Raw genomic sequence first — 22,537 nt, 5'->3', positions numbered from 1 at the left:
GCCACTAAAATCTAAAATCACTACTTCAAATCTGGTAAAGAAGTCCGACACACTGTCATCCTTATTCTGATGACACGCAGTCAACTTATCCTAGTCTACTCTCTTCAGAGGGATAAGGGTGTGCATGTATGCGATGATATGCCCCGGCAAAGCCAATAGCTCTGCCTTCGGTTTCTCACCGGGCTTACACTCCTTATCCCATGCTCTAATCTCGTCCCATGTGCCACCCAACTCCAGTGCCTGTTCTTGCATATGAACCTGTCTCCGTATATCTACCGGCACTAGTAAACCGAAAAATAGCTCTAAATCAGCTAACGTCATTACCATGGAGGAGGCCGTCTCTGTCAATTCCTTATAATATGAAGTGGGGTATTTACGGTGGTCCGGAAACTGGCTCTTTAGAGAAAGGACCTCACTCCTTTTCCAAAGAGTGTAGATCCATTGTTCTTGAAACCGTGCGTCGACTCGAGGTCTTATTATCCTTAGTATCTTAGTATCCGTGGAGTCGCGCAATTCTGGTATTTCAGGATAGAAAATGGTGTGCTGTGTTCCTAGTGTCGGGACCCTGTGGAGTAACCTACCTCGGTAACCCACCAATGTAGATACATTGCTAAAAAGAACCTCATTCTGGCCATATCTGCAGCATATACTCTGTCTCGTATGTCATAGATGATCTGCGGTGCAGCACCCTGGAAGCACTGCTCCCACAACTATATCAATGTGGCTGACATGTGCTTAAGGGCATGTTGCTTTATAAAGGGCTTGTAATCTTTCATCACACTCCACACATCCTCCACACTATAGATCGAATGCCGGGCCCATTGAGCCGCCTGATTCGCCTCCATTTGTTTCTCCTCAGTACCACGGTAGAGCGCACCAACACTTTCTCCATGCGGTCTTGTGCTGCTGCCAGGTTCGCACCCTGTGTCCCACGTGCAGGTGTTTTGACATTTAACAGCGTTTGGGGTGTCACACTCACAGGGGAAAGAGCAGATGCAGACACAGGCACCATCATACAAGGAGACAGAGTTGTAGAGGTCAAAGGGGGTGTAGCGGTAGAAACGGAACCAAGAGACAGAGTAGGGGAGGTAACGGCACCCGCCCCTGTTACTGGCATGAGTAAAGGAGAAGCCAGTGGTGCTGGGACAGAGGCCGTGGCACTAGAAGCAGCAGTACCAGAGAGCACGGCGTTAGAAGCCGAAGACTGGGATGTCAGAACCGTGGGGTATATCTGCTCAGGAGCATAGGGTGGTGGGGGACGAGAATCCAATATCTCTTCAACATGCTCATCACTCTCATCCCTGGCAACATAACATTTTTCAGTCTGCAGTCGAAACTTTCTATCTGCGCACTCTATGCCTTTCTCCGCCTTTTCTCAATCATAGGCTACTGCTTTCTGCGTATAGTTTGGGTCTGTCTCCGTTGAGCCTCTCTGCTCTCATATGCCGCTGCTTTGCTTCCTTCTGCCACACTCTTAAAGAATCAAACATAGACCGCCTGCTTCTTTTGGTAACAATTTGTCTTACAGGAAATGCAATTTCTGTTCATCAAATGAGCCAGTTAGTGGCCATTGCAGCTCTGTATTGTCCCTCGTATATTCATTCCACAATGTGCTAAACATAATAAGGCCAATACCATGTTTGACATATATGTCGAAGTTCGTGGTACCCTCTGAAGGTGCAGGCTGGCTCTCTTCCAACCGAGCATCAGTAGAGCAACATCGACATCCAAAACATCCTAACTTACTTAAACAAGGCATCTTAATGTAAGAGACAGGCACTGTCCCTAGCGGACGAATATAACACCATCAACTGTAATAAAGGAAAATATAAAATATCAAAATTACTCAAGAACCAAGACCAACTGTCCAGAAAGCACAGTCGCTAGTCCCACAAACAAGAATTTTACCAGCGCCCTCATCAGCAAGCAAACCACAGGTCAGCCCGGAGTCTGCATCATATCCAAGACGACAGTCCAGAGACCGTACCAAGTTCAGGAAGACAGGCTCTAGCCCCAGACCGTTTTCAAGTGTATACCAATTTCCAGCTGAACATGCAGGTTGTTCGCGAACAGTCTCAGACCTTTTACAAAACACGGGCCAGGTTACTAGTTGATCCGGTCGACTGCTCGCAAACACTCTGTGTCATTCAAGGGTCCACTGACCCACCAAGTTCAAGACAATACAGTCCTAAGACCGTACCAAGACACAGTCCGTTGACTTGATTTATTCAAGCCAGGCAGTTAAAAAAACGCAAAAAGGCAGTCCGGAGACTGAATCAAGATACAGCCCAGAGGCTTGTGTCATCCAAGAATGGCACCATTTTCCCAAGAACCAAATTACTCACCTGGTGCCCACGAGGTGAGTCAAGTTATTCTCCACTGCCGACTCTTCATACCCAAACGGTCAACTCCAAGGTTTCGCCTTCTCAGGACCCCAGATGGTGACCACTAGCCGAGGATCCCTCCGATCAGAAGGGTGGGGCAGCTGCGAGAACCAAGCTCAGTCGGAAGGGGGGAGCCTTCCTCATATGGTGCCTCAGAACTAGTGGTAGTATCCAGCCTGTGCGGGGACCCCCCATCCTTTTTGACGTAATGTCATTTTTCTGTATTGTTTGGACGACTGCATGTTGCATTCTTGCCCTTTTGGCGTTTGTATGTTTTAGTTAAATGTTGCGTCTCCGTCAGCCACGGCCTGGAACGATGTACATCATGCATCATATATTCGATTAGCCCAAGTACACTTCTTATCCCTAGCATACACTCCACATGTTTGAATAGCCCCAGGCCCACGCCTGACACACACAACTTTCTGACCCCCCATGGGGGTAATTTGGAGTGGTTTTCTTCAGTGGCAGAGATCTCAATGTCACCACAGAACAATGAAGAAAAGAAGGGGTGGAGGTAGGCACAGAATAAGGACGAACTCCCTACCAAGAATGGGCTCAACAGTTTTTCCACCCGCTAAGTCCACTAGACAACCAGAGATATTTTCTTTTCACTAGGAGTACAATAGAGGTGGAGCGGCCCACCCAAGCATTGGGCCTATCATCCACTCATAAAGCCCCAACAGTCATTCTGCCACCTAGGGCCTAGAGAAATCTCATCTCCATGGTAAGCAAGAGTAAATTTGATTTTTTGGGGTGTAGTTTTGCCAGCAGAGAGGGTGAAAATACATAGTTATTGGTCACACTATTTGGGCTTTGTGTTAGCCAGCAACTAGGGAACCGTACAAACTGTGACCAAATTTCAAACCTAGACCCAGATGACTCCAGCTTACTTTGGTGTGCAGGGTTCCTGCTACATTTTGTTTCCCAGAAAGCCCAGCAAACATCAAACTTTGGCTAAAATCATGCCTTTTCCTAATGGTCTCCATTTGTGAGGAAAATGTGTGATTTAAACCAAAGTTGGATGCTTGCAGGGTAATCAGTGTAAGAAAAGCTGCTGGAATCCACAGAATTCACAGCATTGTGGACTCCCCTGGGTGTCAGTTTTCAGAAATGTATGGGTTTGTTAAGTTTTCCTTGGTGGTGGTGAGCACAGGCAAAAACTCCACAGCTATTTATATCACCAAATGGGTAATTTGTCATTGCTAAAATGTGATCTTTCTACATTGCATTTTGGGACAACACATGTTACGAGTGATAGGCCTACCCACACAAGAGGGGTACTCTCTTTACTGGGAGAAGTGTGAAGATTTTTTGTGGAAGGAATTTGTTGGGTCCTGACAGGATCCGGATCATACCCTCATTGGAGTGACAGGAAAATTCATTCTTTCAGCCAATGTTTGGGAACTTGTAGGGCATTCTGGGTAAGACATGGTAGCTGAATCCACACAAATCATGCCACCATGGACTCCACTGAGTGTTTAGTTTAAAAAAAAGTCTGGCAGTGGTAGGCTCCTTGGGTGGCAGCCAAGCCTGAACCGAAATAAAGCTGCTACCTACATCACAAAAATGGGTACATTTGGATGGCAATAATTTGATGTTTATACTTTTAATTTTGGGGCCTTTCCTCTCATTGGTGATAAGCCCTTTCAGAGTACGTTTTTATCTGGAGAAGTGTGGGAACCCAGAATATTTGTACATTTGTTATTATCAATTGAACAGTTCTGCAGTTTTGGCTTAAAAATGTAAGCCAGTGTACAAGAAATAACACATTTTACAAAATGCCCTTTGAATTACATGACAATATAGGTGAGTGAGTGAGTGAGTGAGTACATTCTTATATAGCGCATGGCTACCCTAGAGCATCCCAGCGCTGTCAGACCGAAAAAGACGTTTAGAAGACATTATGGAAACAAAAATGTCTTAAGTTGCTTCCTGAAAGCGATATGATTAGGTTCATGCCTGATGTTGTCGGGGAGTTTATTCCATCTTTTTGCCACTTGGACGGAGAGCCGGCGGCCACCCATCCGGGCCAACTTCACCCTAGGAACTACAAGCAGATTTCGTTGGTTGGATCTGAGGGATCTGACTGATTGATGGCGGCAGAACAGGGGGTCCAAAATGGACGGGCCAACATTGTGGATAGACTTATGTGCCAAGCACAAAGTCTTAAACACAATTCTCTCCTGAATTGGAAGCCAATGAAGGAAACATAATGCGGCCTTTGCTGAGCATCGTTTGGGGACTTTCATAAGCAGGCGAGCTGCGCAATTCTGCACAGCTTGCAAAGTTTTTATGGTAGCTGATGATGTTCCCATATAGATAGCATTTGCATAGTCCAGTCGCGAAAGAATCAACGACTGGACCAAAACGCGTCTAGCATCAAAGGGAAGGAGGTCTAGGACTTTTTTTATAGCTCTCAACAAACTGTAGCAGGTCGCGCCCACTTTATTAGCCTGATGTTGGAAGTTCAGGGCGGAGTCCAGCCAGACACCCAAGCTTTTTATTTTGGTCTTAGGCTTCGGGGGAAGTCCCAAACACTGCGGCCACCAGGGATCAAGGTTAATTGGAGCTTTATATCCCAACAGCATAATATCCGTTTTGGCTCCATTGAGCTTTAGACAAGACGAGGTCATCCATTCAAGGACTTTAATGAGACACGGGGTCAGATTATTGGTCCCCTGAGGTAAGGCATCATCCCTTACTAAAGAATCAACCAGCTGCGTGTCATCGGCATAGGTGACAAGCTGAATTCCCCAAAGAAGCACCACCACAGCCAAAGGTCTCATGTAAATGTTGAACAACGTAGGGCTGAGCGATGATCCTTGGGGAACGCCGTGCCTCAATTGCAGCTGGCTAGATGACGCCTCATCCTCAAAGACGGAAAAAAATCTGTCCGATAAAAAGGAGTGAAGCCATTTAAGGGCCAGTCCTGAGACCCCTACAAGGCGAAGCCGATGCAGCAGGAGAGAGTGGTTGACAGTATCAAAGGCTGCACTGAGGTCCAATAGGACCACCGCAGCGCAGCCTCCTGCATCCACAATACTCCTAGTCGCCTCCACTACTGCCACCAGCGCTGTTTCTGTTCCTTGATTGGCTCTAAATCCAGTCTGGGTAGAATGTAATGAACCCGAAGATTCAACAAATGAGGAGAGGGCCTGGTTAACGTGTTTTTCAGCTATTTTGCTCAGACTCGGGAGCAGCGAAATAGGTCTATAATTAGACAGATCTTCAGGGTCCAAATTAGTTTTTTTTAACAGGGCCCGGACCTTAGCCTTCTTCCAGTTAGGAGGTGCTACTCCCGAGTCCAGCGACACGTTGATGACCTGCATTATCACCGGGCATACTGTGTCCGAAACCTGCTTAAGAGCCGTCGGAGGGGCAGCATCCTGGGGAGAGCCTGATTTTAAGTTATTAAGGAGCCTTACAACATTAACAAGATCTAAAGGCGGAAAGGCTTTGAGTTCTCCAAATGGATTAGGATTTACCGCCTCCGACCTTTCATGACCACTTTCCCAATCATCAAGAGTATGGGGAGTTGTTGCAAAGGTGGAGTAAATGTTGGATACTTTGGACGCAAAGAAGACGGCTAGAGCCTCGCAGTGTTTCTGAAGGTCCGGAACCGGATTGGTAGCCCTAGGAGTAGCAACCAGAGATTGAAAGATTTAAAAAATCTCTCTAGGAGCATTAGCTGCTTCTGAGTTTTTTTCCTGGTAGTATGCTGCTTGGGTAGATTTCACTAATTTTTTATATGCTCTGAGAGATGCTCTATATTCAGTTTTTGCAGCAGGAGCAAAGTCCTTCCTCCACTTCCTTTCTGCGCGTTTGCACAGTTGCTTATGTTCCTTAAGTTTTCCAGAATACCACGGTTGTTTATTGTGACCGTCCCGATGCCTCAGCTCTTTTTTTGGGAGGGTGGCATCTAGGGTGTAATTAAGCCAGTTATCAAAGGCTTCATTAGCAGCCACTGGGTCCTCAAGGGGAGTAGGTTGGCACCTCTTCAGGGCAGCCTCCCAATCCCTGACCGGTAGCTTAGACCAGATACGGACAACTTTCCTTGAGTGGGTGACCCTGTGATTCTGTATCTCAGGAGACCACACAAGAGAGTAGAGCGTGGTCTGACCAAGGAACAAAATGGGGCTGTTCACATGCAATGTTCGTAAGATTAGTGAAACAATGATCAAGTAGGTGCCCGGCTATATGGGTGGGGCTTGTCACAATTTGTTCCAGGTGTACTAATCCCAGGATGTCGAGCAAAGATTGTGATGCAGCTGCATCGCATTCATCAAGGTGAATATTAAGGTCACCCAAGATGGAAAAGTTAGGAGTACTGCTAATAGAGATCTTATCTAGAAGATTATTACAGAAATCGCGGTAGTCACCTGGAGGTCTGTATACCAAAATCCCTGAAAAGGTGCATGTGGGCGAGAAAGATATAGAAAAGCCCAGACTCTCACACCCTATAAGAGGACTCTCAAAGGTTCTACATCCCAAGGAGTTCTTATATATAATTGCCACACCTCCTCCCCTCCCTATCAGACGATCCTGTCTGATGATCGAATAGTTGGGTGGGAGCGCCTGGACTATATCTGGGTCAGATGACTCTGTCAACCACGTCTCTGTTAAAAAGAGTATATCTGGGCCACGTTCCTCTAAGATCAAATATATCTCCAAGGCGTGCCTCGGAAGAGATCTACAATTTAACAGGGCGAAAGTAAAGTAGATGTTATTAACTTTCCCTGGTTTAGAGGGCTTGCAATGGGGACAGAATGACGTTATGTCTTCTGGAAGGGCCTTTATCGGACAAGTGGGCCTCCCAACACCACTAAGGGCCCTTAACAGGTCAGCATTATAAGCATGAGTATCTGGATGAGGGGATTCCATTGGTGTTGCCCTATACCCCGACCTAGTCCGGCCTGGCACGGACGGGCAGGTAACCCCAAATTCAGAGTTGTACATATAACTACTATTACTGTATTCAGTTTCTAGGGCACATATAAAAAATGTTTAGGTTTCTTTCATATCTATTTTTCATTCAGTACACAGTGAAAAGTCATAAAAAGCTGCAATTCAGTTGTTGGCTCTGGGCATCATATGTTTTGGACAATCAAGAAACACTATATTCCTGGGACGAGAAGTGCCAGATTGACTTAACAGAACTGTACTTTGATAACTCTGCCATCAGAACAAAGTGTTACAGATGAAAACATTATCAGCTATCTCTAATTTCCATTGTTTTGCATTATTGTTTAGTTCAATAATTGGTTTCATTGGGAAAACCATGAGCTAGCCACTCAAATGACCCATTATTGAATTCAAAATTGTGGCCAGTTTTTCAGATTCACCCCCTAGGTTTAACACTTCTTTCCACCTGAAGCTGCAAGTAGGTTGAATTCACAAAAAAATAGGAAGCCTGGACTACCACATACAAAAATGCAAAAACTATGTAAATTCTTCTTTGCTTGTACATGAAACTTGGTAACCTTTTGCTGGTGTCGTTTTTAGTAAAAAGAAATGCCCTGATCCATTTCCCATTTTGAAATAGTTTTTTAAATGCTTCTTTATATTTTTACTTTTTCCACAGTTCTCTCCAGGGAATCCACAAAGCTTGGGTACCTTTAGAATCCCCAAGATGTGGGGAAAAAGTAGCCACATTTGGCCTTTATTACTTTTGTGGGAAAAATGTTAGGAAGGCTTAAGCCTAAAATGTCCCAAACATCAAAAAAGTGCTCAACCCTGAGGGACGTATTCCGATGTTGGTGTGCCCGCCACTGACCGGCAGGCCCAACTACATCTACAGCAGCGGTCCGACCGCCGGTTTATGATCCGGCGGTCGGAGGCATTGGCCGAAGGACCCGACCATTGCTGTTCTGGGAGCCCTTCGGTGCAGCAGTCTGACCATAATCCCTACAATAGGGGCCGTCACATGGATTACGATACCCATTTCCCTATGCCTTTTCATGGACCTCCACCGCCATAAAATGGCAGATGAAAAGGGACTTTGGGGGCTCCTAGCTTGGCCCCATCTACCCTGGGCCTCTACAATGGGGGACACATGTGTCTGAGGGGCACATGTGGTCCCCCCCAATCAACCATGCACCATGTGCCAGATACCACGTGGTGCCTAGCACACGGCGCATGGATGTTTAAAAATATGTCTTGTTCAATTACAGCTTGTCCTGCAGCCCTTTTGCGGGCCATAGCAGAAGCTGCAATTGAGTAAGGCATATTTCCGACCACCGTGCTGTCTGTCGCATTGGAATACAGGGGGAGGAACCACCGACTATTAGTTGGGTGGGTCCACTACCACTGAGATGCCGGTCAGATGTCAGTCCTACCAGCATCGTAATGAGCCCCTCAGTGTGGAAAGCCTCAACAGCTAAGGGGATAAACATTGTGTGTTAGAGTCTGTGTTTGAGGAGTATGTAAGTGATGTTTGTGAAACAGTACTTGTATTGGTGACAGAGAAATGGTAAAAATTTTACCTGGTGGAACATTAGTACTGTCTGCTACATGTAGTCCCTATAGTACTTGAGAGTGCTTTGTACAAAGGACAGACTCCTCGGTGGGAGAGGCGGTGGTGAGATAGAGTCGGGATCCAGGTTTGCTTTCAGGAAGAGCTTTAGCCAGCTGAATCTTGGAGAATGTTTCACCCACTTTCTTTCATCTTCCCATTTCTTCTTTATGCTCCCCATAGTTCGTGCCCCATCCCCCAACCACATTAAAATAATCTGTCACCTCTTGCTACACATCTTACTTTTGTACACATCAACTCATGTAGTTGTGTCACTGCAAGGCCAACAAATTCCATACATTTAACAAGAAATGTAATAGACATGATCTGCCACAATGACAGATGTGCACTAAGTAGGTGGAACATAAAATGCAGCAGAAACTGTACAGTTGTAAATTACATTGTATGATGGTCTACACCCTGAACTGAGTGGGTGGAGGCCTGCTTTTGCAGGTATAAACCCAAGTCCCTAGCAAACATCCCATACTGCTGCCCATCTTTTAACTATAATTAAAAAAATATATTACTCCCACACTTAAGACGGCTTGAGGTTCACACTTGCCAGGAAGCAATATTCAACTGTTTTAATTGTATGGACGGTCAGGTGACATCTGGCATCGTGAAACTGATGACTGTAATAGTTGATAAATTAGACAAACCAATTCACTTCAGAAATTGTACAGTGTTTAGATTTGAACTGTTAATTATTATTTGTATTATCTGGCAGCCATCTTATTTTAAAAAAAATCATATGTGATAACTATTTGAAAATATTTTAAAGGTTCTTATCTATTTTATTGTATTGATATTGTTCTAAGAACCTATCAGTGAATTGACTGAATGAGGGTGTGGAGGCATTTAAGCCTAAACCTATGTGTAAATCTGAAATATTGAATAGCGAAAAATTGTAGGGTTACACATAGTGGTAGTAGTAAATCTACACATGAGTAAATACATATGTGTATATTTACCTTTGTAAATTAGGCCGAAAAAAGGGCTTGGACCACAGTCTTTTGTGCTGTTTGGGAAATCATCCAGATGATCTTTTTCAACGACTTGAGCACAGCATAATAAGTGGCAGTAACCTTGATCACCTGCAGCTTCATGGAAAGATTCTCATCCAATACAAAGCCCAAATTCTTATTTTTAGGGGACAGGGCAAGGGGAGACCCTAATAATACCACCCAGTGCAGAGGGCCCCAGAGTTGGGGTTTCGTGCCCAGGATCATGACCTCCATCTTATCGCTATTTAGCTTGAAGGAGTTATTATTCATCCAAGAAGTGATGCAACACAAGCCAAGGTTAAGATCGGATGGTCCATGACCCTGTGCAGATGACAAGGAGAAGATGTTTGAGTGTTATCTGCATAAAAGAGTAAGGTCAGACTACAACTCTCTTCTACATCTGCCAGTGGACAGACAAATATATTAAACAGCATTGGGCTTAACACTGATCCCTGGGGAACCTTGTCTACGACTTAGCATTGGCCGAAAAGACTTGAAATATCCTTTCCATTAGGAATGATATTAGCCAGGTCAGTGCTGTTCCTTTGAGACCTAATTAAATGAAAGAAGCAATGACTGCATCTACCATAATTCTGTTGGGTCTTACTGAAAGCAGCTTTACTGAAGGCAGACACCTGTGCTGCTTTTTTGGAACACATCTGCAATCTATTTTTGTATTCTGGTACTGTACCCTAACATTAATATTGTGTATTAAATACAGTCCCATCTGGTGTAGATTTTCTATTAATAACTCTAATGAGGTGATGGTATTGTAAGTGTTATTTAGAGCCCAACCTTGATATCAGACGAAATTCTGCCAATGATATTCTAGCACCACATGAAACAGAAGATCTGCATCTTCTGCTGTATACAGCAGGGATTTCAAATTCTATAGTGCAGCTAACATTAGCCAGATAATGACAGTAATTTGAGCAGCTTTTTATAGCATTCTCTCAGCAAACAGAATGGATGATGCTGTAATAGTGAGCAAGTACTGACAAAATACACAAAATGTTCTGCCTCAGTTTATTAACTCATTCAGTGGACTCGTTATCACATAAGCAATGACACTGCCTGCACCACCACATGCTTCCCTGTGGCTGTGCAGAATGCACTTCCTCTCAAAAACTACCTTTAGTGTACTTCAGCAGTTTATTCAGTAATTAACATGCTTTTACTGAATATGAATTTCTATTTTACTTAGGGACGATATTGCCTTATGCCAAGGTAAGGCCTTAGAAGGCTACCTAGTAGAGGCACTAAATGTTCCATTTAAACACTGCCTTCTTTCAGTGTATGGAGAGCACTCCAAGTGCCATAATTACATTTTGCATGAAGCAATGAAAGGCCTCAAATCATTACAAAATGTATAATTTCTTCATGTTCAGCACCATTAATACACAAGCCCCCTTTTAGAATGAAATCACATAATTGGCACTGAGATTGGTACTGAGACTTACACAGATGGTATTAAGCGACTTTCAGATAGTAATGGGTGGCAGAAAAATGCCTCTGGATGGAGCTTAAATAGCACTCGGCAGGTTGGGAGTAGGATGAAGAAGTTCTTCCCAATGCTCTGTACTGCGGTTATTCTGTGAGCAATACCTGCCCTCTGAGTACACGGTTTAATAAATCCAGCACTGGCATGAGTGTGGGTTTATTAAGAGGAGTTGTGTGATATCAAACACTCCTGGGTTCAGAGAAGCCATCATGGTGCTGGGGAACTCGTGTTGTCGAGTTTCCAGCCCAAGTACTCTCAATGGCTTCCCTGGCATTTACAATATCTAAGAATAGACTTAAATATTGTGGGGGCATATCTGCTCATGCAGATATGCCTACACCTGGGATATAGTGCACACTGCATTAGGGCTGTAAACCCCACTAGAAGGGTGACTTTCCTATACCTTAGGCAGTGCTTGTTGTCATGGCACACAGGCAGTGTGCCATGTTGACTTTCTCGTTTTTGTCTGCACCAAGGCATGCAAGCTGCAGTGGAAATGGCTTTGGTGAGTGTTCCCTAGGGGACCCTCTTCAGTTCCCATGCCCTAGGTACCAAGTGTACCATTTACTAGGGACTTATACGGGGGCTGAAGTTGAAATTTGTGGTACAGGTTTAGAGAAAGAACACTGGTACTGGGAACCTGGACAGCAGGGACCCAGTACTCTACAGTCAAAGTTGCATCAACAGCCAGGCAAAAGGTGTGGGGTGGGTGCTGCAACAGAACCCCATTTTCTCACAGTTACTTCATGTTGCATAGATTTTTTAAACCACACAAGGACTGATTAATAAAGGTAAAGTAAGTAATACTTTTGCTATTACTTTACACTTGCAGTGTAAGTTTATGACTCATAACTTTTCCATCAGTATCTTTACCAATAGTAGCTTTGCGAGTAGTAACTCCTATAATTTTAAAAGGAGTTACTACTCATTAGTTACTACTTACAAAGTTACTACTTGTAAAGCTACTGATAGTACAGTTACACTGAAAGAGTAAACTGACAGCAAAAGTAAAACGTTACCTTTGTGAATCAGGCCATAGTGCATACTAGTACTACCTATCCTTAGACAGACATTGTTCTATGCACGCTGCACTATGATGATGTCCCTTTCATGCCTGAGTGGGTAGTAGGAATGGTGTGGGCTATTGTTTAGTTAGGAAGATCCGATAACAGTTGGCATAGCTATAACCACAACTGCCCTGCCAAGTGTGTGATCCATTTATGGTGTAAGAGTGTTAGAGGTTTCATGAATGGATGGCAAGGGGGAGTTGGGGAAAGGTGAGACAAAGACAAACACAACATTCATCACGTCAATAGGCAGAACCTCATCACATCTGTTGTAGAAGGGATATGACAGTTCATTTGCCAAATGCAAACAGTGCTTCAACCTCAGAGTCCCAAGTTATCTAATTGGTATGGTACCTAGGGTTGCAAAATACAAAATAGGGAGAACCCACTAAGTTCTAAAAATTGTTAACGGTAAGAAAAGAAAAATGATACTGTATATACATGCCAAAATGGAGAGTGCATCTGGTGCAGGGAAGAACCAGTCCTGTAAGCAGGAGTTTTATGGAGCTTTTGTGCAGAAAAAAAGGCCCATGGAATGCAAAAAAGTAGGTGACAATATTGTAGAGTCAAGGTAAGCTTCATGGTGGATGTGGATTAAGAAGGCAGAGCAAAGGCTGGTGCAGTCGTGTGTGATTAACAGAGAAGTGAGAACACTCAACTACCACCAAACCCAGAGAAGTAGCTGCATGCATCTGGCTTATCAATCTCACAAATGTCAATAACATTTAGCCAAAAGCATCTATCATGTGACATGTGCCCAGTGATAATTCCCCCAGACCACAGCCACTTAATTAGAGTTTAACATTCAAGCTTCTACTCTGCATATTCCTAATCAGCACACCCCTCTCCAGTCAACAGGAGTAGGCCTATTTGAGTTTTGTTTCCTATTGAAGTAGATAGGCATTGTTCCTAACTTCCTTCTTCTGGCTGTTGTGGTAGTCCCACCCTGACTCCTGAATGAGATAGAAGTGTAGTGTTGATGAACAAGAAAAGTAAAATAATTTGAGCATTGTGTGTTGTTGTGGTAACTAAACTAACTTGTCTCAGAAGAACCTGAAAAAAAAGATGTACACGAAAGTATAATGTAAGTAATAGTGAAATGTGAAAGCAAGACAAGCATTCAGGCAGAATCATCCCCTTTCCCAAAACAATACAAATCAAGTTTAAAAGTTGGTTACAACACCTTCCCAGCCACCACAGGAATCATCAATAAGTCAAAATTGGTGCAATAGTAACCTGTTCCAAGCATTGTGCACATTTGCTGATTATATCTCTTTTCCCATGGAAGCGATACACTCAAGGGCAGTCTTGTATAATCATCTTTACTGGCAGCCCAGCTAGGGAATAAAAATAAAAGGATATGGATAGGAGGCATTGTCTTCATGTCTTTTAAGCAAATGGAGGCTTCTTGTATGCTAAATAGAACACTATAATATGCATGTCAAATATATAATTGTTCTTCTACACATATTTTTTCAAAGCAGTTCAACGATATATGCAAGCTTTGTTGCTGGCTACTTATTCAAGGAAGTTGAGTTCATCCTCAAACTCAGGAGGTATGTCCAGAAGGTCATCATGTAATACACTTTAGTATGACCAATTACCCTCATCTTTTTCTTGTGCTCTTTCAGGAACAGTGCAACTTTTTGATATAAAGTGTTTGTTCATTTTAATCATGGTCAATCTCTCAACATTCTGAGGTCAGAGACTGGTCCTTCTGACTGTGACAACTGTGCCAGTTGCACTGCACACATGCACAGAAGACACACTGGCTACCGGACACGACAGATACATTATTACCAGCCTGCTGAGCTTTGACCATTGTTCCATCATCCCATACCAATAGTCTAATGGGTTTTGAATCAGATAGATCACTTTTGACTTGGACCATCCTTTGAATGGTCATTGGTACTGCCATTTGCTTGACTTTCTATTGCTTTTGCCTCTGTACTTGATGTAAGCCCTGCCACTTGAAACCACGCCATTACAGAGGTTGGGTCGGATTCATCTGTTGCCGGTGTTGCTGGTGATTATGGTGTTGACTGTGAGACAACAGCACTGACTTCTCTGGAGGTTGAAGGCTGCATAGGCCTTTTACATCCAGCATGTTCTTCTACCACGTCTCTCGCTTGATCAAAAATCCAAGTCTTCTAAAGTGAAATATCCCCTTCTGAAAAAGGGATGGAAGTGGCCAGTATTTTTTTGTACCGTGGTTCAAGTATTGTGGCATATATGTATGCTTTGGAGGACTTGATCTCTTTTTGTGCATCTTGCAGGAATCACTGTCTGCTGCGGTGTGTGCGTCTTGCGCCATTTGGACACTCATTGCAGCAGGGCTGCCTTGTGTAATGCCAACATCCTCTTCTTCCTCATGACCACCATCTTCTTCTATCACTGCAAACTGAGCTGATTCTCCTCTCTCATCACCACTAGCTATCTTTTAAGGTGCTCCTCCTACCAGATTGCGTGATTTTTTTTTAGCTGGGACATTTGGCCTCCAGTACCATAGAGCTAGCCTTGCTTACCTTGAAGAACACTCATGTGGCAATTGGAGCGTATTGCATTTGCAATGTTATCCTCCTGCTTGATAATCGAAAGGGAGTCCCATACTAAGGAGGGTAACTTTTTTATGTGTGCCACTGCCAATGCCCGAAGAACTGTAGGTAGCTGGGTGTGTCATTTTCCTCTCTCTAGGACGCACTTTGACTGTAATAGTGGTGGGTACAGGTCTCGGCAGAGGTCTTACAAATATGGAAGCTGGTGGTGGTGGTGGAAACTACATGCCTCTGGGAAGGTTAAAAAGGAGGGGTCAACTCTGCGTCCTCTGAGCCGCCTTTAATACTAACAATTACTGGCTTGTCATTACTGTCACTTTCCATAATTCTAAGGCTTTTAGGAACTTTCCATTTCCTATGTCTCTTGTGGTAGGTCTTGGACTGGGGTCTAATCCATGTCCACATCATCTGAAGGGGGGCTTGAAGAAGATTTTGGAGTACCTTTTTTTTCTTTCTGGAGAGCGTGAAGCCAATGGTTAAAGAGCAACATCTTGCTCAGCAGGAGCTCAGCTTCCAATTCTTCTTCTACTTCAGTAAGAATGGTTGCTGACTGAGACTCCTGTTGTCCCCTTTCCTGTGACAATGGGGTACTTTGTGGCTAAGACAAATCCAGTTCAGACTCAATGTTTGTCACTATGAATGCAGTGGTTGCATCGCTAAGATACATGGGAAAGGGCTTAGGTTGGGGTGTTGCCGTTGATGCTGGAGTGCTGCTCCCAGCCTCTTGTTGCCCAGAGGAAGGTGCACCATGTTTACCGAAAAAGGTGGAGGCCAGCACGCCAGTGATGGAAATCTTATTCTTCTCTTCCTCACTGGCTGTTCTCTTGCCAGGAACACCCTTGTATGGGGCCATCTTCAAGTTCTTAGCTTTGGCAGGTGGCACTTAGAAGTGCATGGAGAAGCAGAGGGGACTCAGGTGGTGCTACTCGTGACCTTCTGTCTTGCAGTACTGTTTGTGATGTCTCGTGTGCACTTAAAAGAAAACAAACAAAACAATTTAAGTGAAACATGGCAGCTGCTTTTTTGCCCAAAGAAATCTACCGAATCGCAAAAACTCTCCTCAAACTCCCTCAGAAACTTCCAAACCCGATCGATGCACAAATTCGCTGCAACAACCTGGCAGATTTCTTTTTCCAGAAAATACAAACTATATACACCTCCTTTTCCCCCACCCAGCTCAACACAACCACCGCTAACTTTTCAAGTGCAGGACCCCGATCTTCAGCCACCCTGGATACCCTCCCCCCTCTCAATCCCACCATATTAGAATCCATTATGCACTGGGTGAAATCCGGCTCCCCCCTTGACCCGGCACCCCCACGTGCCCTGCTGCCAGCTATTGGGAACATTGTTCCTACCACCCTCGACCTGCTTAATGCCTCCATCTCCTCCTGAATTGTCCCTCCCCCTTGGAAGCATGCCATGGTCAAGGCTATCTTAAAAAAAAAAACCTAGACCAAGACAATCCCAGCAATTACCGGCCAATCTCCCTGTTACCATGGCTGAGCAAGATCCTGGAGAAATTTGTCAACTCGTTACTGGCAGAGTTCCTGGAGAGTAATCATTTACTCCTATGCATGGAACTGAAACCGCCCTTCTCACAGTAACCGAGGAGGCCAGAAAGATACTTGATCAAGGATGCCCTGCAGCAATCATCCTCCTTGAATTAAGTGCCGCATTTGACACTTTAAATCATGACATACTAATACACCGACTTACCAACTTAGGAGTATCAGGAAAGGCCATCACCAGGTTCAAATCCTTTTTGGCAGATCATTCCGTCCAGGTTTTTGAGGGCGATATTACCTCCCCCAGCATGCCACTCAGTTGTGGTGTGCCTCAGGGCTCTTCCCTGAGCCCCACACTATTTAACGTATATATGAGCCCCCTAGCTAAGATTGTCCGTCCCTTCGGCATAAAAATCATCAGTTATGCCGATGATACTCAACTAGTGGTGGCCCTTAACTAGCCAAATACTTCCCATAACAACTTGAGTGGATGTCTGGAGGAGGTGGCCAACTGGATGACAGTCTCCTGTTTAAAGTTGAATGGGGACAAAACCGAGCTCATACTCTTAGGTAATACCCCCAAGCTCAATATGAATTCATTGTGGCCCATCTGCCTTGGTCCTGCTCCAGCACCAAAAAACACAATTAAATGCTTGGGCATTTGGCTGGATGACTCCCTCAACTTTAACCACCAAGCAGCTAAACTTTCAGCCACCTGCTATGGTCTACTGAGGTTACTACAAAACATTCTTACCCTACTTCCATTTCAGGCAAAACAAATCATGGTCCAGGCTCTCATTCTATCATGCTTGGACCTTGGGAACGCCCTCTATCTAGGGGCCCCTCAATCAACCTTGCGCAAACTCCAAGTTATCCAAATTTCGCAGCCCGAACACTCCTTCAGATTCCCCGCTGACTCTCAATCAATCCTGGATTAAAGAGCCTCCACTGGCTCCCGGTTAGGGAAAGAATTGAATTCAAGGCCCTGTGCATTGCCCATAGGGCCTTCTGGAAGACGGGCCCTGCCATTTGCCAATCTCTGATCACCCCCTAGCAGCCAAATAGACAGCTTCGATCAGCATCTTCCTTCCTCGCCCTAGTGCCCAAGATCAAAAGAACTAGATGTGGTGGCCCGCTCCTCTCTCCCCCTCAACTTGCTGGCAGAGCCCAATCTGCTACCCTTCCGTAAACTCTTAAAAACTCTGCTTTTTAACAAACCTGTATAGACCCTAATTATATTCCAGCACGCGTTTGTCTGCAGCGCTAGGACTCCTTAGGGTAGCTATCGCGCTTAACAAATGGTTTTGTCATTTAATTTCATTTGAAATTGAATACTACAGACAATATCATTTAATGAGGTGACCACAAATAATTAACGGAAGTTTATCCCTTCCAAAACATGCATAAAAATAATATTTCAATAACATACAGATTGAAAATGTTACTTTATGTGCTTCTAAACCTTATGAGACACCTGTGGCAGGCAGGTCGTGCAAAGTAAATTGTAATAATTCTTAACAAAATTGTTGCCATTGTACGGTGAACCTATGGCCTATGAGACACCTATAGAAAGTGTGGGTTGTAGGGTGAAAAGTGAATAATTCTTTAAAAAGTATTGCTTGTATGAGCCTATGGCCTATGAGACACCTGTGGCAGGCAGGGTGTGCAGAGAAAATAGAATAATTCTTAAAAAAATTATTGTTGGTGTGTACCTATGACCTGTGAGATACCTATGGCTAGCAGGGGAAAATTGAATAATTCTTAAAAACAAATATTTCTGGTTGTGCTTATGGCCTATGAGACACCTGTGGCAGGCAGAGGGTGCAGGGTAAAATGAAATAATTCTTAACAAAATTATTGCTGGTGCATGGTGCACTTATGGCCTATGAGACACCTATGGCAGGCAGGGGGTACAGGGGAAAATGTAACAATTCTTACAAAATTATTGCTGGTGTGCTCCTAAGAAACACCTATTGCAAGCTGGAATATTTTGGTTGACTGAGGTGAGGGTGGGTGATTAGACTCACTGTATAACCTGCGCTCACCCTTGGGTTGCTTGGCACAAAGCAGTCAGGTTTATCACAGAGGCAATATATGAAGCATTGGCACAGCAGTCACACAATAAATACACTGAGCGTCACAAACAAGACTTCATATGCGGTGAATGTAAATAAAGTTTGTATTCAACACATACATTAATTAACACAACATGAACATTATGTATTTCTAGGCATGAATCACATTAGGGAATATCACTAGTAGTACTGGGCCCAACTGTGTTAAAATGACATCAGTAATATGCATACCTAGGAAAGATCCTACTTTATCCCCCAGCACCCTTATGCAGTGAGGCACCGGTCTATTTCTGTGAAGCACAGGGGGGTAACACAGTCTCTTGACCTGCTTCCGATCGCTCTCGGAACCGTTCTTTAGCCCAGTCAATCACTCTCACCACTCTGGCCCAGTCTGGGCAGTACTACTGGTAACATGGAGTCATCGGGCCAGGTGGGGAGAGGGTAGTTGGTACCCAGTACTGAGGGCATGAAAGGAACAATCAATGAATGGAAGAAAGAAAGAGGCACCCTGTCAGACTCACGTCCATGAAAGGAGAACCCGGGCAATCCGGGCACCGTGAAACACAAATCTGCTCCTCTTCACCACCCTAAAAAATTCTGGTCACACAGACTAAGAGTTGTAGTTGCAAATTCCGTACCTCCCTGGAAATGAGGCACAACATCTGGCACATGTTGTTGTGAATCGCATCAGACAATTCTAGTCACACACAGATGCAAGTTCAGCAATGCTGCACGAGGTAGAATGAGCCACTACTACACGTATGCCCCCTCTCTGAGGGTCGCAATCTGTGAATCAAACACCACACACAATGATCAAGCAGTCAGCATCTCGCACGAGATAGATGCAGCACGATTGATACAGCGGGCCACATGGGGTCCCGCAATCAGTGAATCCGCTCACCACCAAGACGCTTATCCATGTTGAGGCCCCACAATGCAGGGCCACACTCCTTAGTTGTGAGCAGTACTTTTTGGGGCTCCGCACAATACAATCGGGTCTCCAGGCACAATTCTTAGTTCCACACTCACACCTCACTACCAGTTATGATCCAGCAGACGATGCGGGCACTTAAGAGGGCACTGCTCTCCAGGTTTCATGGATAGATGGTGTGGGTACCTCATGGGAGGTCTTTGATGTCCCTGAGACTTCCTACAGAGAACAGGGGGCAAGCCAACAAGCCCTTGGAGAGCACACGTCATGGTGCCACATTGTAGCAGGTAGTCAGCCCAGGCAAGCCTCTATGCAGGAAGGGTGCACGGTCCCTTTCAAATAGCAGTAATCCTTGTGCACAACAGATTCATCTGGTAGTGTTCACCACGCAGTTCCAGGATCTCCGGTCCCACGTCAGCACAAATGTATCTCTCCCCTCCTGAAGTAGGGCACTAGTAGTTATACTGTAGTCTGCCTTTGAAGTTGGGGGTGGTTCAGAGGGTCTCCCATTGAACCACCGATGTCTCCCCTAACTTTCAGTCCTGTCTGCCATGTGGCCACGGAATGCAAATCCTAATTTTTAGTTGCCATAATCTGGTTCTTAGAGGCAAAGTGTCAAAACCTCTCCCTCCAATTTATCTAGCCAGGCCATCAAATGGCAAAGGTCTGTCACTCCAGTTTCATGCCCAATGTTTATAACTGTCTCTGGGGAATGCACAGATGTGCTCTCCCATCCTCCAGTGTGGACTGGAGTCAAAATAAAAGGAAGACAAAATGTTTTAGAGCAAAGAAATGCTTACTTTCTAGAAGTAACAAAAAGGACCACAAGAGCTGACCCATAACGCCAGTTGAGACCTGTGTAGATTAATTATAACAATCAACAATGTCTCAACAGGTAATGTTTTAGAAAAGACGACAAACTCACAAAGTAAAACACGTAAATTACAGTTGCACAGGAAAAGGAAGACACCCAGGACTTGTTTGGAATATTAACAACGATCTATATTTAGAAAGTTAAATATACATAAATAGCTATATCAGCACTGTTTTCAATATAAGTGGGTGTAGCCCAAACAAACGTGTGCACATACGTGCTTGTGCAGGAAGTGATCGGCGCAAGTGACACATGAAATAATGTGAATAACAGTGGAGAAACAGTGCAAGAGATTTGAAAAAATGGTTACAGAACAGATTTTTTAAGAAGTACAATAATTAATCCATTGTTTAATGGAACCATAGAGGCGTCAACAGATGTGCTGATTGGTCGATGGCGTTACAACCTGTAATTACGTCGTCATCAAGACCGGGTTACACTTGATTCGTGAGTCCTGTGTAAAGGAATAAGAGGGGATAGAATAAGAGCCACTGGGCAAATACATAGATGCCATCATAAAGGAATTCTAACCCTTAACTGAGACCTACAAACCAGACAATATTGATCTTATTAATCTTTTTGTGGAGAGGCCTTTTAATTCTGACACTGATTTGATGAAGGGTTTAGATGTTGAGTCATTGTATACAAATATTCCCCACACTGAGGGCTTGAAAATCATTGAAAATGTACTTGATACCTGGCCCAGACCGACACCAATTGAATTTGTGATTGACTTACTTCAAATTGCCTTGAACAACATCTACTTCTTATAAAAAAGAAACTTTCTACCTCCAGATCAAGGGATAGGATATGTGGTGTACCTTTTTACAGGTCACTTACAGGTAAACATCTAAACCAATCAAGTAAGCACCACATCCTAGCATGTGTAGGAAGGATGAATGAACGCTCTTTCATATTGCATTACAGGGGGAAACTGCCCAAAGTCCAAAGGCCACCGAAAAAGAATCAGCAAAAACCTGGAGGAGATAAAACAAAAGTTTTAAGGAAATCCCCTAAGAAGGGCTGTGTCCAACAGGAGGTGCAGGGAAAAATCAAATAATTGAAAAAGCCTAATCTCTGGTGTTTCTTACGGACTATGAGAAATCCTCTGGGAAGCAAGGAGACATTGGGAAAATGGAAAAAATGCATTAAAAAACACTGTACTACAGTCAACCTCAAATAAACTCATATCATGGAAAAAAGACAAAACTAAAAAAGACATGGGCCTTGTCTATTAATGTCACTTGAAAATGACTTTGAAATGGGAAATGAAAGGATTTAACACATTGGCTAAACTAAATGGCCACAAGCCACAGGTTCAGAAAAATAAGCAAGAAGGCATGGATAACAAATAACACATAGAAGCCTATGTCAAAAACACACTGGCTACCCAAAATGGCCACCCTGCCACGTGGCCAGCAAGGGCAAAACCATGAACAACAAAGAACATATACAAGCCTATGGGAAAAGCAAAGCACACTGGCTACACTAAATAACCGCCCTGCCACAGAGCTACCAAGGGTGAAGACATATAACACATATCATGGCAAAAACAACACACACTGGCTACACTAAATTACAGCCCTAACACCTGGCCAGTAAGGGTGAAGGCATGGACAACAAAGAACACATGGAAGCCTATGGCAAAAGCACACTGGCTGCCCTGCCACAAGCAGGATCATCATATAGGAGTGACTCAGGCTCATCACACTCAGATCAAGAAGATTGGTCCAGCGACAACTCATCCAAGAGTTGGAGAGGAAGACAAAGGTGCAGAAGAGGCACTGGGTATCACCCCATATACCTTCCACCCCAGATATTCACATGGCCTGGACAATATGGCACGCAATAATATCAAGGACCCCAACAATTTCAAAACATGCTATATTTCCAACCCAACCAGAGCTAGCAGTATTTTTAGGACGGAGTGGCAGACGAGGAAGACAAGGAAGACGTAACAACAGAAGAGTTCAATGGGACGACACCTCGAGAGAAGGGATGAACACGAGGAGCCAGAAGAGGGACCAACAAACGGGCCCGAGCTCCCTGTACACTTGGTGGTCAACCTTACAAATGAAATCCTAACACCAGACAAATTGGCTGTTCTTAATAAAGGACTCGGCT

Source organism: Triturus cristatus, chromosome 2_1 (genome assembly GCF_964204655.1).
Source record: "Triturus cristatus chromosome 2_1, aTriCri1.1, whole genome shotgun sequence".
In the NCBI taxonomy this organism is placed as follows: Eukaryota; Metazoa; Chordata; class Amphibia; order Caudata; family Salamandridae; genus Triturus; species Triturus cristatus.
Note: the sequence above shows the minus strand (reverse complement) of the source record.